The sequence below is a fragment of the Caloenas nicobarica genome, chromosome 3 (genome assembly GCF_036013445.1).
Source record: "Caloenas nicobarica isolate bCalNic1 chromosome 3, bCalNic1.hap1, whole genome shotgun sequence".
NCBI lineage: Eukaryota > Metazoa > Chordata > Aves > Columbiformes > Columbidae > Caloenas > Caloenas nicobarica.
This window is the reverse complement of record NC_088247.1, coordinates 91,084,052-91,103,805: the sequence shown is the minus strand read 5'-3', so window position 1 is coordinate 91,103,805 and position 19,754 is coordinate 91,084,052.

The window sequence follows — 19,754 nt, the reverse complement described above, 5'->3', positions numbered from 1 at the left end:
CAGAAATAGCATGTAATGCTATGTTTTCATAAAAATAAACTAAACAGCTTGCTGCTGGTGGTTAAACACTGTCACTTAACTCCCTGGTATTCAGATTTTTGCAGAAATCAGCCTATATTGTCAAGAACCAGCATGATTTTGGAAATCTTTGGTGCAATTGCTATAAAGATTGTTAGATATTTCAGATGTAAAGAACAATTCTTTCTTTACAAAATGGCCTCTGCTATATGTCCTTGAGGACCTCCTACAGACAAGGTACAACTAAATCTGTCTTCCTGCTCTGGGTGTGTTCGTGCAGTGGTCATTTAGTTGGATCCATGGGCTGAAATCTTTGCAGACGTCTTTCACTGGCTCCAGCCGAGTGAGCTTGTGTCACTTCAGGTAGCATCAGAGTGCTCTCTGCACAGTGCTTAAGGTTTGTCCTGGATATAGGTTGCAAAGTCCTTCAGTTTCTTGACATCTCCTCCACCTATAGTACTTCACCAGGAGGGTGATGAGGCACTGGAGCAGGCTGCCCAGAGAAGCTGTGGATGGCCCATCCCTTGAAGTGTTCAAGGCCAGGCTGGATGGGGCTTTGAGCAACCTGGTCTAGTGGAAGGTGTCCCTGCCCATGGTGAGGGGTTGGAACTGAATGGTCTTTAAGGTTCTTTCCAACCCAAACCATTCTATGATTCAGTGATTCTCTAATGACAGCTTGTAACATGTAACCTTGAACTAGATACCTGTCAGCCACCAGCCAGCTCCCAGCAGAAGTGCCAATTCTTGTCACGATAATTTTGTTGTTCTAACCAGCTGCAATATAACTGCTTTTTAGCTATATCAGTGTTCTTTCCTTTTCACTCAGGAAGCACACTTGGTGCTGATATGTTGGCATTTGCTTCATTTTTCTCCTGCAGCTCAATTGGAGAACCTAAGATAATACAGTGAAACTTTTGCAATTTGGATTCCTTGAATTAGGATGTTCCTTGCTATTTGTACCAATTTCTAGGCTCAGTTCAGTGATAGAAATTAGGACAATGTAAAATTATAGATGGACATATACCCAAAAATTCTTAATACTAGCAACTTCCACAGTGAGGCCATCAGCATAAAATGGCATATATTTGTGCCAATATTGTTTGCACAATATCACAAAGTAGTGATTCTCTGTGGACTGAAGTATGTGTTCACTTTCTGAGTGTAATAATAGAAGTAGATTGAATAGGTGATTCCCAGCATTTCTCTGTATGTATGACAGTTGAGATGCATTCACTGCCTCTGGTTTCTCTTCACAATCACTCATATCTGGAGCCACTGAGAAGATTAACAGCAACACTTTGGAAGCCTTTCTCTGCCCCCTGCCTTATTGCCTTTCAGAATAGAAACCAATAGACTGTGTTTACCAAAGACTGAACATCTTCTGAGCTTTATGTTGACCAGCTGGATGCACACAAAATTTCTGGTAAAAAATATTCGTTATTTCCTGACCTCACAGACATGGAGTATGCGAAGTAGTAAAGGCTTAACTCGTGGTATTGTGACACTCCTCAGTATTTATGATTCTGCTTTAAAACCAGTTTGAGTGAAATTTGCATTTATGCTTGAGCTGATAGACTCTTCGTGTGCTGCGTGTGAAGGAGTTGGCTACGTTTGTCAGGAAAGACACAATGGTTTATCCAAGTCTTGGCTTCTCCAGAAATCTCCATAACATTTGTTTTCTGTAGAGGACATGGGGACTGTGGTGGCTGCCAGGGCAGAGGAGGCAGAGAATGCCACTGCAGGAGAACTCATGTTCTGATCAGTGAGAAACTCCATAACCTCTCTCAACCTCACCAAATGCAAGATGACAACATTTCCCTGTGTTCCTATTCTTTGGAGCACATCAGGAAGGAAAAGAGGTAGTTACAGGCTGAGAAAAGCACAAAAGCTCCTGGTGCCTGGCATTCCTGGTTGCAGAATCCTTCCCAGCAGCAGACATGTGTCCCAGTTCATGCAAGGCATCGCACTGGAGGAGACAGTAATGCACATCAGAGGGACAGTAAGGGATGGCGTGCAGGCACAAGAGAGGCCAAGGTGGCAAAACAGGTAATAGCTTTTGTTAGACTGGCCTATCTAGTTAGGAAAAATGGATAAACTGTCGGGTTTTAATCAACCACAAACCAACCACCCAAACAAGTGGCTGAATAAACCATTATGTCCAGGTTCTTTTCCATGCAGCATTCCGCCAAGAATTTTGCTTTATAAATCTGGAGAACTACCAGCTTTATAAAGAGGAGAAACTACTTATGGAAAATCTCCTATTGGGATGCTTTTCAGTAAGAGTGCTTGGACTGCTCAGGGTACCCACCAACTGATTCTTCAATCTGCTGCCTAATTTCATTTTCCCAGCCTAGTACTACATAATCAATAATATCCTGCAGTCCCATAGACAAAAAGTGCAAACAACATACCTATCTGGGTTTGCATTTACTTTTAACCATGGATTTCATTATCTTGTAATTTCCTTACTTACTGCTCTACTGGAGGTAACACTGGATTAATCTGTTCCCAGTTCTTACAATTTGGTAAGGAAAGATTTAACAGTGAGAAATTATCAGTTTTTTAATGCACATTGCCGATGCATTCCTGTGCTGGACTTCAGTTACTTTTTTCTTATGCATTTTATTATTGTGCCCATTTATCTTGCTTTTTTGAATGTAGAGCTCAGGTGTGATATTTTACATGATGGTGAATTTTGAGATCCCTCTGGAAAGCAGTAATTTATATTGTTTTCTTGTCATATTTTTCCCCATTCCTAACCCCATTTTAATACATTTAAGACATTTTGATATATTTACAATGTTTTTTACAAGATTCTTCCTGGATAAGATACTGATAAGTTAATTACACTTAATGCCCTATGGCTTTAGTAAGAGAAACAATAATAACATCAATGTAAGGCAAATATTAGGTGGTGTGTTCTTATTATAATGAGTAGTCTTTCATATGTCAACCAAATGTAGCCAACCAAGCTGATACACAATTGGGACAGTAGACGCATGGCTGACATTATCAAGGGAATGTAAAGGAATTCACTGTAGTTCAAAACATGCAAAACCAGATGCATAATATTATTAAGGAATTAAATATCATAACTTCCCTGTGTGTCACCGTTTAATGCAGGGCGACAATAAACCGTGGCAGATGCTTTGTTAACCTCCTCCCCTTTCACCCCCCTCAGCCCCTACCTCCCCACTAAGGAAAGGCAATAGGAGGGCAAAGAGAGGCAAAAAGAGGGAGGACTTGCAAGTTGGAAAGAATTTAAAGTGTTTTACTAATGCTACTAATAAAATAGAGAAAATAATAGAAAATATACAAAACCAATCTTGAATTTCCTGGCTCTGCACTGCTCCAGCAGCTGCAGGGCAGGCACCCGGAAGTCCTGGGTTGGACTCTGCAGCAAACTGGAACTGGATTCAATCTGTCACTAGACCTCAGATCGCCAGGACGGCAGACGGGGTCCTCCCCGGTTGCTGGCCGTAGTCGAAGAGAGTGAGACCCTCGTGATCTCCCACCTATATATGACGTATGACGTGGATGGGATGGAATACTTAGTTGGTCAGTTTTAGTCACCTGTTCAGTTCACTCCTCCTTGCAAATACACGAGGTGCATTCTTATCAGAGACCTTGCATTTCATTGCTATGTCTACCAAAACATATATCCAACTTCAGAAAAGTGCAGTTACTAAGAAGAACTTAGCTGAAAGGAAAAAAATCACTAAAAGAGAAACTGGTCTTGTTTTTAACAAAACCAGGACACTGTGGAATGAGTATTACTGTTACAGAGAGACTGAAAACTGAGCTCATGTTCCTGATAAACAGTCATACAAAAAGGGTGAGGTTTTCAGACTAGGTTGGTTAGATTTGCGCTTTAAGAGTAAGTCATTTAAAAATATTGATGTGAACTGCTTCCACCGAAAGCCATGAATTTTAAGGCATGTCAGAAGCAGTCTGATTTCAGAAGCTATGAGACAAAATCAGATCCAGTGTGACCAGCTTTTCTGAGAAACGAAACCACTTAATGCGGATGTCTAAGTAGGGATATAGGTTCTGCATATAGATATCTTCATTTAGAAGTTGAGTTTGGAATTTTGTTATTCTCTCAGTAAAGTTTTTACTGAAGACATGGATTTGTATCAAATGTTTACATGGTATGTAAAAAAAACATGTATCTGATCCAGCAGTCACTGTGTCTAGTGAAAGCTATTACTCAGTTCTGAATAATACATTTGTTTTTATCCTGGTCTTTAAATGAATCATTTTGGAATGTGAATGTAAAGCAGAAGTCAGTGACACTTGACTTTCACAGCCATAGCACAGAGGATACCTGATCTAGCTCCAGAAGAACTTCGTGCATTTAAAACATAACCATTGTGAATTTCATAGTACAATTAATAGAAAGTTAACGTTGTTACTCAAGATAGAAACTGGTCTGGATTAATAACTATTGTTTGCTCCTTTCAATATAAACTAATGCACTTAATTCTCCTCTTTCTTACTCTGGTGTAAAGACAGAGTAACCCAAAAAAATGAATCCCTCAATGCTGGGCAAATTCCTATACTGTCAGTCATATGGTCGTCAAAATCAGAAGAGTTAACAGGCTGTGGACATGTCCGTCACCAGGCAAGAGGAGCTGATCTAGACTTTATGCTTTCTGCCTGTAACAGGCTTCTGTTCTTCCACACCTGCCAAATAAAACTTTATTTTACACTCATCTCACTATATAATATGCAAACAAGTTGGATTGCTAGTCTAGTTTTATAAATGCAGTGAGCTGTAACACACTGATGGGAACTCTAGTTTGTTTGACTTAGAGAGGAGATATGTAAATTGCCAGTCATCTTCAATAATTTAGTCTGATATGACATTATGATGAAAGCTGAATAAACTGCCAGCAGCTGTGGCCTTGCCTCCTGCACTTCTGATCTGGAATTAAGACTTTGCTGGAAATTATTTAGTGGACTTCACTGTCTGATGGAAGCAGCTTATCACATAGATATTGTTAACACTCCATTAAAAAGCCTAAAAGAAAAAGGCAATTTCTCCGAGAGAAGGCAAACAAGTTTAAAAGCTCCTGCCCTCTTCTCAGTGTAATAAACATGACAAGCTTGCTATGAACACAAAAGACTGGGACATTACCAAGAAAACAATCATTAAGCTATTCATAGTTTTCTGTTTTATTTTCTAGGGGTTTTATACAACACAATTCATTACATCTTTCCTGATACATCTTAAGCTGGATCCTGAAATGCTTTTTGGTGTTAAATAATACAACACAGTAGACACCATAAATTACAGGAAATGATGGTACAAAGGATGTTGGATGGTGAATAATTTACAAAGACTAGAACAGAGCAAGGGTGGACCAGTGCTGGAGAAAAAAAAAGTGGGGGAGGGAAAGAAGTTTTCATGTGAGATCTGAAGAGTTAATGGAAGAGGCAGACTCAGGAAGCTATTTCAGATGGCTTTAGAAGAAATTTCTAGACTAGAAACAGGCTCATACTGGTAGAATGGACAATTTGTGACTGAGGTGGAAGCAGTCTAATTAGTGGTTCAAAATAGTCCAGGAAATTTTAAAACAAAACAGCCTTTGGAACAAAACCTTAGCATGAATGCTGGATTCACTTATCTGTGTGTCTCCAGGGAAGGCCAGAGAGGAAAGTATCATTTTTCTTCTCCAGTCCTGGTAGAGGTCACATTCTCATCTAGTCCTGCAGTAGGTTCCCGGCAGCCCTGCCCAATCATTCCCTCCAGCTTTGGCTGAGGGTTCCACAGCCATATTATACATCCTGAGGAACAGGGTTATACTGTGGATGAGCTTATGCTACCCCAAGCTGCAGAGTTGCTGCCACGATAAAGAGGCACAGGAGCACTTCTGGGTGAGTAGTTTGCTATTAGAGACAGCTGATGTGCTGGTCTCTTGAATGTGAAGCAAGGGACTGCCATGACATGTTTACTACCACCACCAGAGGAGCAATCTGGGATGCCATTGTGAAGTATAATCAGTAATAAATGATTAATTAATGGCTTTTAAATGTGCCGAGTTCAGTATACAGTGGTGAGGATGTGAATGGAGCAATTATTTAAAAATTCATGTGTTCTTGGTCGTAGAACTGATAAATGCTGCAAAGTGCTCTTCGATTACAAAGTGGCAGGCAGTTCACTTGCACACTGCATTTCTGTTTTTAATTGCCAATAAATGATGGCTGTGCCCTTGTTTGCCAGACCCCCTGAAAGCACTCAGCTGCCATTTAGCACTTGTGGGCACACTGGCAGAGTACATTTTTCTGAGTGTTTGGAGACTCTGATTTAAATGCCTGAGACGTAGTCTCAGCTCTCCTCACCTCTCCCTTTCTTCTTTAACCTCCCAGCCCCAGCTTTTATAATGTCAGTCAACAGAGCATAGACTAGGAATTAGGAGATTTAGCTCGTCTGCCATTTACCTGATATCTGGTCTTACAGATCAGAGAGACATATATTTAAGAGTTACTCCATTGCTAAAACAGAAGAAATGATGTAATCACGCGCCTCCACAGAGCACTTTGATATCTAAGGATGAAAAGTGTTATCATTAATTTTTGTTTTGGAGAGCTTTGCAGACCTGAAGAGCCTGATTTGTGCAGTACAGTATTAAATCCTGTTTTTCTATAAAGTAAAAGGAAAGACAAAGTATAGACAATTGATTCAATTTGGGCCCCTCTGGTGCTGCAGTTGCAATTTTGCACCAAGAGAGTTATACCTACTTCACTGCAATGACAGTAGGGGCATAGATTAGCAGCTAGGGCCATGATTTCCAGGTAGAGATTGATAGTGAAACATCTTTTAATACCAGTACTTGAAATTCACTGTGTACACTAAAGAGAAGGTGAGATTATTTCTTGGTAAAGAAATTGCTTCTGCAAGGAAGAAGTTTTGTTCCTGCAAGCTGATGTGAGCTGGGTTCATCAGAGGATGCAAACGGAGCCACTGCTTGGCTGGAATTTGAGAATCCTTTGCTCCCTGTAGCTTGCTCTAGGCTGATCATCAGAGCAGTCATGCTGGAGGCAGGGAACAAACACAAACCTCCAGAGGCAGAGGCGGGAACTGAATCTCTTTCTCCAAGACAGTTAAAAAACCCCCATGCTTAAGCCATCAAATGCCGGGGTGTTCTGGAACAGAGCTCTGCCCCTCCGGTGCAAGCTGTTCTGCTTCTGCTTGACTTGGTTAAACATTCCCCATCCTGACATGGCTCTACAGGGCATGTACAGTTAGAGGAAGAAAGGCGGTTTCCAGTCACTGTTCAGAAAGGGGCTTATGAAATAAAACTACAAGTCTAAGAAAATTCAGGTCAGTTCAGGTTAGTGAACTGCAAAAACAGAGGCGTGTCTCAATGCAGGCTGAAAACAAGTGTGGGCTCTTTGAGAGGAGGATGGAGGCCTCAGAGCTTCTTCTATCCAGTTGCTCTGATGATACAATCCTGAGCTACCCAGTTACATTGGTACTCCCTGTAGGATAGCAGGCATTTTGTTTAGACTCTGGGGCCCTTCTAGCAGCAGGGAGCATGATCCCTCTGTGGGGGCTTACTCCTAAGTTTGAGCAGTGCTCAAAAAAGTTGGGATGCAAGAGAACACTAATAAAATCTTGATTCCAAACTACCCATTCTCAAGGCACCTTAAAAAATCAGAACACTACTAAAATAAAATTAAATCCCCATCTAGCTGCAGGAGCCTGATTGCAGCAAGCAGCCTTTGTCTTTGGCAAGAAAAAGGTGAATCTTTAGAGAGTTTGCGTTGATGTCAACATTCGTACCCTGGAAAATTATCTTGAAACTAGTAATGGGCTCAGCCCAGACCTTTGGGATGTTGGTTGTTTTTTGCAGCTCTTGGAACCATGCCTATATGACAAAGAGCACTGGGTTGCTTGCACAGTTATTTGTAAGAAGTTTCAGGCATATTTGGGTTTGGGGCCTTTGTTTATGCAGGTTTGGGCCTTATTTGCCTGTCTTCTTTAAGTCCGTAAGAAAAACTTGGTTCTCCCATAAAAAGAAAAAAAAAAGAAATAAAACCAGGGTATTTTTGTGCCATAATAATATTTCAGAATAAAATTAAAATCTGTGAAAATGCCAAAGAGAACATTAAAAACAGGCCAGTTCAAACCATTTCAGAATGAACTGAATTTCAAAATGTTTGCCAGGTTTGTTTGGTGTTGGCTTATTTCTAATTCAAAGTAGGCTGCAGCTGCAAGTTGAACACACAATGATGTGCTGGAGCAGGCTTAGCGAACCTACAAATTTGATATCAAGTTTTGATCTTGCTGCACTAAAGCTGTATGTCAAGGAAAGAAGAGCTGTCCTGGATTCTAGCCTTTCCCTGTGGTGATACCAGCATTTCTTTGTAAAGAGCCTTGCAATCCTCACATAAACAGTATTACTGAAGAAAGGAGTAGCAAAAGTATTATATGTGAGAGCATTGCTTACAGGAGATGAGAGAAATATTTGAACACATTAGATGGTGGGTGAAAGTCAGATCCAAGTCTTGAGTAAACAAATCTTTGTAGAATGCTCTTTTGCCCTGCCAAATCCCCCTGCTCTCAGAAGGCTTTGGTCTGAAAATGGAAATTACCAGGGAGCTCCAAAGGAATAAGCTGGTTCCCTGCTGGAAACAGCAGATGCCCAAGATGCCACAGTTGCTGCTCTATGCATATGCTGATTTCCCCAAAGACATGGCCTGGGCTGCTCTCCTCTTCATCTTTTTCAGAGGGAGAAAGACTCAATTATTTTCATGCCAGATGCACACAGCCATGCACATTTGAGCCCTCACACTGCAAAGCTCTAATTTCCTTCCCATTTGAGCCTCCAGTCTCTTTAGAATTCCTTCAGAAAACACGTAGTCCCACAAGGCCCAAAGACGTGCAGGGATGCCATAATTCCCCAGTCCTGGACATAAAATTTATTCTTGTCACCTTGTCCATAACCTTTCATTCATTTGCAGCCTAGTTGCAGCTCCCTCTCTTTCTCTTCCCCTCCTATTTTCTATACCTCCATCAGACACATTTCAAGGAAAAGAAAAAAACAAAAAAAGGAAGAGAAGGATAATACCTTTCTTGCTCCAAAATGTTCCCTGTAATTCCCAGCTGGACTCCAGTTTATGGAAGCAGAGCACTAGTTCAGTGATCAGACCCTGGTCACTAAGATTTTGTCCTTAATTTGCTTATGGGTGAAGTCTAGAAAGACTGGGAAGCTTTCTTCAGAAGTCTAGGGCAGGATTTCAAGGAACACAGGGCAAATAGGCCTCATTGATGCTCTGTTGATACTGTGGTCTCAAGAGACCATTGATTGCAGAGGCTTTTACTGACTGGGAAATTGCATCTTCTCTTTACAGATGATGTCCCTGGCTCCCTTATCTTCTAGTTCGCAAGTTGCCAACATGGGAAAATGCCTCTGGCCCCAGTGTAAGTATCAGTTTGACTTCGTTTTGTTTCTAAGATCTTCTTTTCTGTAAGCTTGATGTTGTTCCTCCTGAATAGCTGGGTCCACTGTGAAAGCACATTTGTGTTTAAAGATGTCCCACAGAGTGCTAATGGGATAGGTTAGAGAAGCACGCAGAAATAAGGGTGTGAGAGCTATTACTCTCCTAAAACATTTGTCTTTATTACTGCTGCTACTGAGATGGCTGCCATATTCCCTCCCAGAGGTGGTCCAAGCCTGTCGACTGCTGTGCTGCATGATGCCCTGTTTCAGGAAAGACTGCAAGACTGCAAACATGATACTTTGCTCCTACTAGTGGCCATTGAGTGTACTGGGTACTGGATGAGCACAGAAAACACAGAAGACTTGGAAATTAGTGAAATATCCCTTCTGTCCATTTTCCTTCCTGGTTCAGGATGTCAGATGTAACATGTCACACCTCCCCCTGTCATGAAGGGAGGTAATTTCTCATGACCATGAAGAGCAAAGTTGCTAAGACACTTGCAGGAAGACCAAACCCAGAACCTTCCTTACTAAAGAAGGATGAAGAACAGTTAAGAAGAAATTGTCCCCAGACAAGTAGAGGGCTCCTCACTTCAGGCTGCAGAGCTGTTGGAAAGCTGAAGACTTGGACCTTCAGAAGGGGCTGACTGCATTTCACCCACCTGAGCAGAGGGCAACTGTACTAGCAGAAGCTCCACCTGACAGACACTGTTCAGCAACTGAAAGAGCTCCACTGCATCTATACACTGGAAGAAATATCTATCAACTTCTGAAACCCAAATCTCTCCTATTTCCCCAGTCTCTTGGCTTGTACCATGTTGTACTGTGCCTCACAACAGGGGAAGGCACATGGCCATGTGAGTTTAGAGAGGGGGTAAGCTTTTCTGTGGTTCCCTTGAGAATGGTAACAGTGTCACCTTGCCTCTGGAAAAGCACAGCCTCTCTGGTCTGCTAGAGTGTCACACTTAGCTTACCTTTCACACCAGCAAAGCCTGCTGCTGATCACAGTTTCCTGGAGGACTTGTCACTATCCACCTTCCCTGCTGGAGTCTGGTCCATGTTCACCTGTGCTTCCAGGGAATCTGGTGGCTTATGTCATTACTAGCTTGGCAGTCATCCTTTTAAGCAAAGTCAGTGCTGGCAAATGGTTTTGAATTGGCAGCCCTGGAAAAAGAAGCCCTTTTGGCAAAGTGCTCTTGATCTTTATTGTTTATGCTACAGTGATGAGCTGGTGATGTCAGGGCCTTCCTCCACTGGATGTTAGCTCTCTCCAGCAGATAGCTAGTGAGACACAGTTCTGCCTGCATGAGATTATTCTCCTATCAGTGATTATGAAGAGCAAGAGAACTCTTAAGACACTGTTTTACAGAAAAAGACATACTGAATTGCTTCCTCAAACTGTCAGAAAAAGTTGGAGGAGTACCAGCAGGTGCATACAGGTCTTCTGAGGACTAATGTAGCACACTCTTTCCCATCTGTATTTCTCTGTAGCAGCTTTGTCTTTCCCTGTCATTTACACCACCTCTTGAAGCTAGGGAACAGCCCAGGTCCCTTGACTTCTTGGTGTTGTTGTAAAGAGCCCCACAAGTGTGCTGATGGAGCTCTTTGTGGTGCCAGCTCTTATGCAGCACCACTGGAGCTCAGTCCAGTGAGTGGAACATCCAGGAAGCTTTACGGTATTTTTCCCCTGGAAATACTCATTTATCAAAGATTAAACTCCGTGTGGGACTTGCTATCCTTTTGGAAAACAGGTTTGCTTCTTACATTTCAAATATTTTATGTGATTTTTTTTTTAAGGAAAAAAGTGATGTGAGAATAGAAAAGATTTTTGGTTTTCATCTCATTGCTCTACTTTTAAAGATTAAAAACTTTCATGAGGCTGAATGTGATATACACTCAAAATACATCTGGCAAGCCACCAGATGGATGTCATCTGGGAAGAACTTTCACCATCATTTGTTACCAGGTTAGCTATCACTTAGAATTTCACAGAATAAGTATTTAGGAAACATATTGCTGCTGAGATGAATGCAGACGTTAAAGATGAGACTCATTTTCCCTTTTCAGCCATGGATTCCTTAGTTCTTATCATTTAAAAGAGTGAGATCACCTACTTAGCATTTCCTTCCATAGCAGTCAAGCCAATCATACATCCAGAGCTGCTGCACTTGGCACTGCATAAGTCTGAGAATTCAGCTGTCATTTCCCCATTTGTCCACAATTTCCCCTGAACCCTGACACTCCAACCTGGAGTACCATCAGAAAGAAAGCTCTCTTCAGTGTTGTCTAGAAAAAGAAATAGCTAAACGAACAAACAAATAATCACCTCTGAAAATTCGCCTTTATTTTATTACATTTGTGTTTGAGGCTTAAAAAAGTTTTGTTATAAATCCCAGATAACAAAATGAATATTGTACAGCTGGAGCTTGCTGCACTTGATGGGGGATAAATTTTTGTTTTCTTCTCTGTGTTGTTTCCAGTATTTATGAATTATCAGGGTATTTCTTGTTGAGTGGTACCTTACTTTTACTTCTTCCCTTTTTTTTCCCACTGTAGAGTTTGCTGTTAGTATTAGTATTACTATGTTGCTGTTCCCCTTATCAGGTTTATATAATGCAATTGCAAGTGAAACATACAATAGGTAGGAAATAAAAGTCTGAGCACTTCCATTGTATTGCTTTATAACCTATTATATTAGCTGATGTAGATGAGGGGCTCCAGTAAGAGACTGGAAGGCTGGATATTACTCCCACCTCTGCTGCTGGGTGGTTTCAGCAATTTTCTCTGTCTTAGTTCACCTGTGAATGAATACAGGCTATAACGCCCCTCATCACTGTTGAGCACTTTACTATCTACGGATGAAAAAGACTCCGTAAGACTTTCATATAATCAAGAAGGAGGAAAGACGCTAAGAGTGAAAGAGAAAGAAGTTTCACTAGATTACAGAGAAGGTGAGGTGGATTAATCTCACTCTACCTCAGATTCAGTATGTTTCAAGGGAAATGTAAGATCTGACATTATGCAGCCTGAATATATAAAAATAAAAGAATATTTCCACTGTAATATCCTTCTTTGGATTATGTACACTGATATAATGGTAAAAAAAATCACTTTTCACTGCTTATAATGACAGTTTACTTGGTTCTAGTACTTGACCTGGTTTAGAGACTGAAGACAGAGCACGTATATTTTCACTGTTGGCTTGCCTTGCCTTGATTTGCACTCATGTATTTATTTCCTTCAAAAACAGTACCACTAAGGGGAAAAAAGTCTGTGAGTGCAGTTACTGAAGCTGCATAAATCTTCTGAGGCATGGGCTTAGAAAGGCCAGACACAGGGCACTGTGATTTGGCACTGATAGACTGAAGAGAGACAGATTTCTATTCAAATGGACTTCTAGTTTCCAACTCCTTTCAAGGAAGGTGTACATGTGAAACACCATGTCCACTATTCCTTTCACCAGTGCAAAATCCATTAAATTGAGAATATTTTTTAATGGAGTAATTATCAAGGAGAATAGTTCTGCTCCTTCTCCCATGACTGACCATACAAACAGTGGATTGACCTATAAGTCAATTAATAACACTGAACTTGAAAGACCTGGAAAGGAAACTAATGCTCTTTTGTCCTTCGTAAGGTATTTGCTCATTCATTCATTCATTCATTCATCCTAATTGCATTTGCAGGTAGGAGACCTGAAGGGTAGAAAAGTTCCTTTCGACTCACAGCCTGGGGTTTGCTCATAATTATCTTAAGGAAATGCTTTTGCACTCTGTTGCATCAGTTGTGCTCAAAGTGCTCCCCACAAGGGACAGACAACTGAGGGGGGATTCAGGATGGAGGAGGAAAGGAGAATGGGATCCTGCTTTGTGCCTTGGCTCAAGTCCTACTTATTTCATGGGAACAGGGCATAAACGGGCTGTTGTGCAATGCTAGGATCAGAGGGAGTACACAGAGCGCATCATGTCTGCCCCCTTCTTCCTCAACCCAAAACAAGCTGGAGGGTGTTTGCAGTCTCTGGCCGTCTCCAGTGCTGGGAAGTGCACTTCCCCAGACACTGGACTACCTTTCATGTATTGCACTGGGCTGCTCCCATCTTTTGCTGGCAGGGAGCCTCCAGCATCAGTGAAAGAAGGGGTCACCTGCTGTGTATCTAGGCAAAACCAGCAGACAGCCAAGAAAAGTAAGATTTCCTGCTGTTGTTTTTGGTGGTGATACCCCCGTCTCTATCTTCTGCACATCAAGGAGCAGGATCATAGCTCTGATTCCAGTTACTATAAAAGAGGAAATTTTAGTTTTGGGTATCAGGACGAAATGGTCAGCTCTCCTGTGCCCACATCAATATGCTTTTCCCTGTTCTTCTGCATCAGTAACCCAGCACAGCCTCCTGCAGAGTCTGTCATTGTGGGTATCAGAGGGGCCTTAACTCATGAAAGAACCAGATGAGCAACCTTGTAGCTTCTGCTGACAGCTGCCTGCTTTCTCTCATCTCCACATCCCTCATCTCTTCCCTGTTCATACCCATCCGGTGCTTGTCTACCTGCAGAGTAGTTGGTAGATGTTAGTGTCCCTTTGGCTGCCTGGCCCACACGGGACCCGCTTTACCTCACCCCTGCTATAAACAGCTGACTTCTTGCTGGTGGTTTGGGCCAGTATCTGTGTTTTGCTTTATTCCCCACTCCAACCATCATGCTCAAGCTGCTAGATAGGGGTATGTTCTTTTAAAAATTCACCTATTTTGAGGACAAAGTTAATGCCGTCCTTTAGGCCCTGTATCACTGAATATCCTGGATGTTGATAAGTTCTCTTCCAAGGGACATAAGTGCATGTATGGAGCAATAGAGTAAGCAGGTTGCATGAAGCTGATGAGATGCACTTTCTTCTGGTTTTAGGTGTCTGTGTAACCTTATTTTTTTTGTGTGTGTATGTGGAAAGTCCCAAGGAAGCATCAGTGACATGGAAAAGCTTATGAAGGAAAGGGAAAGAGGTTATTCATTCCCATTAGCTTCCTTTGGCACCTCCTCTCTTTTCTGTTATCTGCAAGAAGAAAAGGCCACACAAGCTGGTCTGGAGAATCATTGCCCTTCATTTTTATTAAGACATTAAATCAATAAGAAGGCTGTCTACTGAAAATGCAGAGAGCTGAATAAATGATTTATGAAATGCTTGGCATAACAACTTGTGTTGCCTGGGATGAGTCACTCTTTCCGAACAGTCACTGAGGAATTATCTCCTTCCCTTCTTCCCATCTCCAAATATAAATCTGGCAAAACCCCAAACTAGTCCAGCGGCTTTATCAGTGTCTTCTGAGAAGCAGACTAAGAGCAGGAGGTCTGAGCTTGTCTGCACCATGTGATGGAGGGTGGCACAGAGAGCCAGCTCTGGTTTGGGCTGTCTGGCAGCACCCTGTCTCTGTCAGAGCAAGATTGCTCCTGAGCTGCTGAGTCCGGCAGAGGGGCAGGACCCGTTGCCTCAGCCAAATTGTTCTGCAGCTACTGTTTTTGGGCAAGAGCCACACTGCTCTGTGCCCAGAGCTGAGTGCTGCCTGTGGCCAGCTGGGACTTCTCATGCTTCATTCTTTTTCTGCCCACTTAATCCAAATATCACATTAAACATCGCAACTGTCCCCATTCACCAAGTTATCACTCAATTTTCATTCATGACCCACTTCTAACAGGCCCCTATGAAAAATGGCATAAAAACCTCACAGCCCCATGTAAGCTACATTGGCTCATATTTTATGAGACATAACACAAGACATTCATATCGCCCAGACCATTTCATCTTGGGGTCAAAAGCATTCAGAGTGCGTTTTGCTTAGCTTCTGGCATAGGTCCAAATCCCACAGCTGTCTCCACATCATTGAACCTTGATGCGTATAAACAGCATTAATATTTTTTACCTGACAATAGATGGTGCTCTTTCTGTAATTATCTGTCTCCACAGTCCCTGCATATATCTTTTTTTTTTTTTTTTCTTGGAAAGAACATAACAGATTATCCTTGGTTTTGCACTTTACAAGATATCAAGTAGCAATGCTAATAAATAACTACCTGTAAACTAACCTGTGGCATACATAATCTCTCTGTTATTGCTGATCTGCAACAAGGAGTCAGAATAGATACTCAGATACTAAGTGTTCAGGTGATGAGAGGCAATTAGATAGACAGATAAGTAGGCAGGACAAGTTATAGAAATAATAGGGAATGATCCAAATCTCTTCCCTAGCTTGCACCAAACAAAGCTCCTGCTTGCTGTTGTGATACTTACTTCATTCTGTGTTTGAATAAAAAGGAAGGAGATGCTAAGCAGCATCGGGCAAAATTCTTTTACACTTCCTTTTTACCTGTATTCATTTTGATTCTTTGTAAAGTATAGAAGAGAGTTATTTTTTTTCAGGACTTAAAGAAGCCACAATTGTAAGTAAAATCCAAGGCAGTAATATTTCCCAGTCAAGTTTAGAGGAGGAAGGATCAAAAACTACCTAATATTTACCCCTCAAATAAAACACAGTGAATAGTATTTAGAATTATATAACGACTTTCAAGCAACTACTGTGAAGTCATAAGTTTTTTGACATGACTTCCTCCCATTCTTGATGTTATTTATACCCAAATGAAAGCCTTCAACCTGACATCTACCTTCAGTCCTTTTACATTCACACAGGTTGCATAAGGCCTCTAATTTTCATTCTAAATTCATTTTATACTTGAACCTCAACTTGGAGGGCTTGTTCCTCGGGCTCTTTAGAGACTGGACAAGAGCCTTAAGAGACTGAGCAGCATCTCAGCCTCTTTCCCCAGGGCATTTGAGCCCCCTAAATATATTCCTTAAAAATATTCTTGGGTGCTCACAGCTTGCATCTGTCTGGCTTCCAGCTTCCACTTTCCAGCTAATATCTACCTTCCTTTTCAAGCACAGCAGAAATGTGTGGTCTGTAGCTTCTTGAGGGATGCATCCAGCTGCCCTACATCAGCCAGTAAAGTAAACGCCAGTGCAGACTCACTCCTTTCTTATCCTTCACCCCATGCCATGAGGCCTACCGCTCCATTGGGAGCGCAGCTGGGGAGGCCTTGGTGGTGGCTCACTCAACGATCTCAAGTCTGCATCTCCAGTGCTTAAATTTGGAGGAGAGTCTTGTGAAGGTGATGACTTTGGTGAATGAGGACAAATGGACTTTGGAGAGGGAAGTCATGCAACAGGGCCAACAGGCTTTGTGTTCTTCCTTTTTCCTTCAGTTCTTCATCGTTGTGCCAGCAGATTATACTAGTCTTTTCACCTTAGGGGCTTCAATGATGCTAGAGATCTCATGTTTCTTCTTTCCTGCTGCTTTTCCTCTCATTTGGACAAATATGGTATCTCCCGTTACTTGTGCTTTTTTTTTTCTCCCATTTCATCAAAATGTAAAAATAAAAGAGGAAAAAGTCCTGGTAAATGGGCAATTTGTGAAAATACTAATCGATCTAATTACCTTTTTGTCAAATAATAAAAATATGACTGACTTCTAAGCAAAATCCTTAGGTTAACAATATTTAGATAAAGACATTCCCTTATAAGATGGAGGAAAAAAACCCCTTGCTTTTTTCATAGGAAGTCTTAACATTTCTGACTGTTGGTGTTAGAACTTGATGAGAAACAATCCAAAATTATTAAATGAGATCTAGATCAATTAATGCTTTAGACTGGAGAAAACAAAAATGTCTTACAATGCTGAAGTGTTTTACCCTTGTTTTATAATAGGAAAAATAAATATAAAATGGAAATGAAAAACAATCAGAATGACAGAATAATCTTGCTATCATTATCAAAAGTTTGGATTCTGATGAAGAGCATTGTTTATCTAGGGAAGGAATGTTCTACTAACAAATGATTAGTTAACCTTTAACATGCACCAGCATGGAGTATACTGTAAGGAAAAGAGTGTCATGCTAGTGATGTAAAAATGGTACTCATTCTTACAGAGCTAACAATATTTCCATTGTTCTCAATAGTCTTAATTTTCAGAATATAGATATGCGCCTTAATGTAAAGTCTAGACTGTAAAGGCCAAATTGTGTTTTCATTTAGAGTTCTGTAAATCATTACTGCGTCTGCTGAAGTCAGTGGGATTATTAAATTTATACCACTATAATTAAGAACAGACATTGGCCTGTGATCTCTTATGCTCCATGTACACCTAATGTGTCATAATTGGTAATCACTGAGGAGTATCTCTGAAGAAGATGCACAGTAACATTTCAGTTGAGGACATAAAGGTATTGAAATAAAGCAACAGTGAAATCAAATGACCTTTCAATCTGTTTATGAGAAACTTTGTCATCTCCACTTCGAGGCAGCTGGAACAACGACAAAGGGAACTTAATCTGTATCCCAGAGACTCTTCACTTCAGTGAAATCCAAAAATACACACAAGCTCCTCAGCTGTTGTAGTCGCGTTTGTTTTCCCTCTGTAGGTCTGAGCACTTGAAGAGCTTATGTCTTTTGCGTGCTCAGGGTGGGCTCTCATCAGCCTTTCCCCAGAGAAGGATTCGTCTGTAATATACTACAAGCAGTCCTTGAGCAAAGATATAAAATGGATAAGGATTAGCTTGATAAAAAAGAAGTTTCTTTTTTTTCTGTTGTACTGCAAATAAAGCTCATCGCTGGTTTACATCCTTGGCTGCTTACCTTAAAGCTGTAAAATCCCAACAGGATCTGCTGTCCTGTCTTTCTACAGGAACCAGCAGGACACATCACTGAAAAAATATTCACTGACTGTCCTATTCATACTTTGTCCTTGCCAAAACAAGGTATCTACTACATTTTAGTGATGTTATGGGGGTGGATTCAAGGGATGGAGATTTTGAGCCTTAGGAGCCTCTGACCAGATAGATTTCTCGTAGAAGGTCCAATGCTTTAATGACAGGTTGAGTGACACAGGAACTCCAGTGCCTCATTAAGTTTTTCCCCTCAGGTGAGTGAAGGGAAAGCCTGTACTCTATAGAGACTCAGACACACCCAGAAACTTCATTAAGGCAAGACCTAAGTGTGTGCCAGCTGATCCTCAGTCACAATGTCCCTGTATGTGCTCTTAAGATGTGGGACGTGACATGGTGTGTGTTAGTTTGGCTGGCACTGGCAGAGGAAGATAATGGTATAGATGCTCCCTGGGCACCCTTGGGTGTCCTGCTCACCCCCAGGCAGAAGGGTGTTAAATGTTGGTGTCTGCCTTGGTCTGGCTCCCCAGCTGGTGTAACACCACTGAAGCCAAGGCAGTCAGACTCCAGGAGAGTGTAAGCTGGCACAGATCCACTGAAACAAATCGAGCCATCACAAATGCTGGTATCAGCCTATAATTAGTCTCCTGTCAGCTTTCCCTGGGTTTTACTCAAATTACAGCTCCAGAGAAGAAATGACCCTGCTTTCTAGTCCCTACAGCTATCCAATCTTTGGTTATGGATTTCAGTTGCTGCTTGGAGGGTGCAGTTCAGCCCTGTAGATATCTCAGAGCAATCATTTACCAGAAATCCTGCTTAATCCAATAAAGGGCTCTAAGGCAGGGGTAAGAGAAGATGATTGCACTCTGAAAGGATGCAATTAAAGCTTTAATGACAAATACACCAGGTTGAAGAGAGATGGAGGAAAGCAAGCTTCTGGTACGATTTTTAGTTTACAGAATTATATTAAATTGTCTACTGTCAGAGTTTCCCTAGCAGTGTGAGCTGTCTCATTGATGGCATGCATGCTGTGCTATACCACATATTTAGCACAGAACATAAGTGGCATACTATGGAAAATGGTTTCTATCAAATAGTGGCACACTAGTACAAGAATGCTAAATGCCTTCTCATGCTTCACCATGCAAATCATCTTGTTTCTCTGGCTGGCAACACTGAAGAAAGTGATACTGGTTATGTTATGGTTATGAAAATTTGCCAGAACCAGGTCTATGGCTTTGTTTGGTCCAGTCTCAGAAGGGTCAAGTATTTCCACTGCCTTCATTGTTTTGAAAAAATAGTCTATTGGCTGAAGGGGCTCCCTAGAATAGTTTTTTAACTGAGGCTCAATTTAAGTTTTCCTGTGCTCAGATTCACTAAACCCATGTGCTTAGCAATATTAACAGATTCAGGGAATGTAATCCCTGTTGGTAAATAGCTTTGTGTCTGCTTTGCATAGGAAACAGTTAAAAGGACTGGTTTCTGAAGAGGAAAATGTTCCACTTAATAATTGATTTTTTTTCACATCAAAAATACTGGCTAAGACGGTGAGTCACAAGTAGCAACATCAGTGGCTTGCGTTTCGAAGAAC